The following is a 4295-nucleotide window of genomic DNA, read 5'->3' as shown; positions in this document are numbered from 1 at the left end:
TGAACATCATGCTGTATTGAATAAGACTTGAAACTAGTGATTGAGACCATAAACTCATTAGGAAACAGTTTACTGAGGTAATAAATCAAGAGAGAAGTAGGGTTATTTTCTCATAGACTTCCATACAATCGGACTTCTTTTTGCAGCCAGTGGAGTCGCCCCCTGATGGCCATTAGATAGAATGCAGGTTTTTGGCACTTCTGCATTGGCTTCATTGGTTGCTGCTTGTGTAGATCACACGAAATTGATGACAAGTGGGGCAGACAGCCCGTAGCCCCACTAAAGCGTCAAATTCATATTTCACAGTTGATTGGCTCTCTGTCTGACAGAGAGCCAATCAACTGTGAAATATTTCAAATGACACTGCAGTGCGGCTACAGCACGACCTTGGAATTTACAGTCGGCAAAAAAGAGGGGAGACTGTCTTATCGCCAGCTAACTTGAAAAAATAAAGTGGATTTCATACTCGAGCACAGGTCGGACCACTGTGTTTAACTACATATCTTCAAACATTACAGTTACGGCTGAAAATGACAACAGAAAAAAACAAGTTTGCCAAGTTCACATATCTCCGCAATTCAAATCAACCACCAGTCATCTATTCAGAAGTGACTGTTGTTGTTAAGGCGATGTCGCGGCCTATAGTTCTAATTAATGGTGGAGTAATATTTTTAGTGATTTTAGGCATTTTTCATTTGAGTGCGGCTGTGGCAGTAGCAAGAGCAAGTACTGTAGTTTTCCTGGTATGTAGCCTATCTATTGAAGTGGTTGGTGCCCCACCAATTTTTTACATGTAAAAACGCCACTGACTATACTTAAAAAACCTCCATGAAAAAGTCTTTTTGGACCAGTGTGCGTCACCTGACGTTGTAATTATACGTTTTATCCGCTATGTTAAAATTGCCTCAAAGCCCGGCGCTGCTCCTGTACACAGATCTCTTTATACATCCATGTTAAACCGCAAAGAAGAAGGAGAAGAAGAAGAAGAAGAAGAAGAAGCAGCAGCAGCAGCGCAGCCGGAAGCTGCTCAGTGCGCACGCGTCGTGTCTGCAGAGAGTCGTGAGTTTCTTGTCTCTTTTTTAACTTTTAGAGTTTTTATGTTTTAACGTCTTTACAGGCGGTTTGAGTGCTTGTGTTTATCAGCTAACAGATTTAAATCCAGCCCGTTCCAGGCTGCTTCTGATTGACCTCAGACTTAACGAAAGTTAGCCTGCTAACAGCTAACAGCTAACAGCTAACAGCTAACAGCTAACAGCTAACAGCTCGAGGTGTCCGAGAGTCTGTTCATCATTAAAACGATCAAATAATGAACGGAGTGTTGTAAGGAGGTTTCATGTTAGTAAATGAGTGGATTCCGTTTGTGTTTTTCAGTCAGAAATCAGAACAAACGTCCTGCTGAACAATTTACTGATTTATTTCTGCGTCAGTTTTGTTTATAATGTTTATGTTATTATGTTTATTATGTTAATTAAGCTGGTCTGTGTCTCAGACACGTTCATCTGTAGTTTTAATCTCAGTTTTATTTTCTATGTGTGTCTATAATGTGTATTTAGTTTCTACATTAGATCTCCCATCACACAGTGAGTGTCAGTAGCAGTCATTCTAAGAGCAAGAAATTATTCAAAATGATCAAATAATTAAAGTCTTTATAGAGTTAAAGTAACTATATCAACATATATATAACCAGGTTACAATAGTAAAATGTAATCATTAAGCTAGTTACTAATCAAATAACGGTTATCAGTCAGGTTTCAATGAGCCAGTTAAGATACAGGCCTTCCAACCAGGTTGACTGATATGTTAAAAAAAAACATAATAAAATGTTTAAACAATCATAAAGAAGTTAAAGAAGTCAACACAGAGTTGTTTCTCACTGACTGTCCTGCAGTCATGACATGAAGTGATCAGTTTCGCTGCAATCATCTCATGTTTGGGCAGTAAATGTGGGAGTTTCTCTATGACTGTTGTGTTTTCTTTATTATAATGGGAAAATGTTCATTTCTCAGAGCCCAGTATTTGTGGTTTGAGGTGAGGAAGAGTAGCTCTGACTAGAGATGCAACGGATCACAAAACTCACGCTTCAGATCGTATCACGGATTTGAGTCACGGATTGGATCATTTCTCAGATCAGCAACAAAAAAAACTTTGGTCTTAAATGAAAACAACATTCAAGATGTTCAATGTTTAAATAAAATCTTAAAATATATAAAATATTCAAAGCTCAACTTTAAATTAAAAGTTAAATTGCAATATGAGGCCTGATACCTTCCTCCTTTAAACACGGTAGTGAATGAAACAACAGCCTTCGTCCACATCATCATGAACGCACGTCTCGTCCTGCAGTTTAGTTTGTTGAACGAGCCGCCAAACAAACATTCACCGGGAAAAGTGCACCGCTAATATCAGTTAGCAGCTAGATGCTAATCAGCTGCTCAGCCGCGGCACATTAAACATCCTGTAAACATCTGAAGACGTCACTACGGACCCGTTAGATGCTGGTTTGATCGCTGATCTTCAGGATCCCAGTTAGCGACGCGCTGTCGGTCCATGACTTCTACTCACAGCAGTTTGTTTACTTTATTTTAAATGAGATGGTAAATTCTGATATTAATCTATGGTTCACATGCGTGCCGAACCGTGGGGGGCGATCCGTATGGATCCCAGATCAACTATGGTCCGTTACACCCCTAGCTCTGACTGTACCTGTCGGCTGTCCCACTGGGAGCACTGGGAGTCTCTCCACTGGCAGCTCAGCTGCACATAGTCGAGACTTTTCTTCATTAGGATTTTTTACTGCGGTCAGATAATTTTCTGATGTGAATTCTCTGTTTAGCATCAGAGAACATTTCAGTCTCCTGTGTTGTAGTTGTTGTGATATAGTTTTGTTTTTGTTGATGGTTGATGGTTGGTGTTACTGGGTTGCTGTTGTGGTTCTGAGGCTGTCCGGGGCGTCTCGGGTCGTCTGGACCGAGCCTCAGGCTCAGCTGGCTGAGGGGACCCGAACCCTAAAACCCTCCCAGCTGTCAGCAGATCAGGGCTGCGTCATGGTTTGTTTGGGGTTCACTTGTTTTTAGGTGATTGTAAAATGTAATTGTTCTTTTTGCATTTTGAGTGTGTCTCTCTCTCTCTCCACCTGTCTCTCTCTCTCTGTCTCTCTCTCTCTCTCCACCTGTCTCTCTCTCTCTGTCTCTCTCTCTCTCTCCACCTGTCTCTCTCCTCTCTCTCTCTCTCTCTCTCTCCCACCTGTCTCTCTCTCTCTGTGTCTCTCTCTCTCTCCACTGTCTCTCTCTCTCTCTCTCTCTCTCTCTCTCCACCTGTCTCTCTCTCTCTGTCTCTCTCTCTCTCTCTCTCCACCTGTCTCTCTCTCTCTCTCTCTCTCTCTCTCTCTCTCCACCTGTCTCTCTCTCTATGTCTCTCTCTCTCTCCACCTGTCTCTCTCTCTCTCCACCTGTCTCTCTCTCTCTGTCTCTCTCTCTCTCCACCTGTCTCTCTCTCTCTCTCTCTCTCTCTCTCCACCTGTCTCTCTCTCTCTCTCTCTCTCTCTCTCTCCACCTGTCTCTCTCTCTGTCTCTCTCTCTCTCTCTCTCTCTCTCTCTCTGTCTCTCTCTCTCTCTCTCTCTCTCTCTCTCTCTCTCTCTCTCTGTCTCTCTCTCTCTCTGTCTCTCTCTCTGTCTCTCTCTGTCTCTCTCTCTCTCTCTCTCTCTCCACCTGTCTCTCTCTCTCCACCTGTCTCTCTCTCTCTCTCTCTCTCTCTCTGTCTCTTTCTGTCTCTCTCTCTTCTCTCTCTCCACCTGTCTCTCTGTCTCTCTCTCTCTCTCTCCACCTGTCTCTCTCTCTCTCTCTCTCTCTCTCCACCTGTCTCTCTCTCTCTCTCTCTCTCTCTCTCTCTCTCTCTCTCTCTCTGTCTCTCTCTCTGTCTCTCTCTCTCTCTGTCTCTCTCTCTGTCTCTCTCTGTCTCTCTCTCTCTCTCTCTCTCTCCACCTGTCTCTCTCTCTCCCACCTGTCTCTCTCTCTCTGTCTCTCTCTGTCTCTCTCTCTCTCTCTCTCCTCCTTCTCTCGTCTCCTCTCTCTCTCTCTCTCTCTCTCTCTCTCTCTCTCTCTCTCTCTCTCTCTCTCTCTCTCTGTCTCTCTCTCTGTCTCTCTCTGTCTCTCTCCCCTACCTCTCTTCCCTTCTCCTCTCCTTCCCTCTCCTCTCCTCTCCTCTCCTCTCCTCTGCTCTCCTCTCCTCTTCCTCTGCTCTCCTCTCCTCTCTCCTTCTCCCCTCCTACCTCTCCTCTTCCTCTCTCTTACCCCTC

The 4295-nt window shown here is 43.9% G+C and overlaps 1 protein-coding gene across 1 annotated transcript in view; it reads left to right on the top strand.

The window, feature by feature from the left end:
• Positions 1-949: 949 nt before the first annotated feature.
• rnmt (RNA (guanine-7-) methyltransferase) overlaps positions 950-4295 on the top strand; it is a 13919-nt gene continuing 10573 nt past the window's right edge. The window contains exon 1 of the mRNA XM_067611789.1: positions 950-1059. The gene's annotated coding sequence lies outside the window, so the exon portion shown is untranslated. The remainder of the gene's footprint in view (positions 1060-4295) is intronic.

This window comes from Thunnus thynnus, chromosome 15, assembly GCF_963924715.1.
Source record: "Thunnus thynnus chromosome 15, fThuThy2.1, whole genome shotgun sequence".
NCBI classification, from domain to species: domain Eukaryota; kingdom Metazoa; phylum Chordata; class Actinopteri; order Scombriformes; family Scombridae; genus Thunnus; species Thunnus thynnus.
The sequence above is the reverse complement of the archived record's forward strand: the minus strand, read 5'-3'. Positions and strand labels throughout refer to the sequence as shown.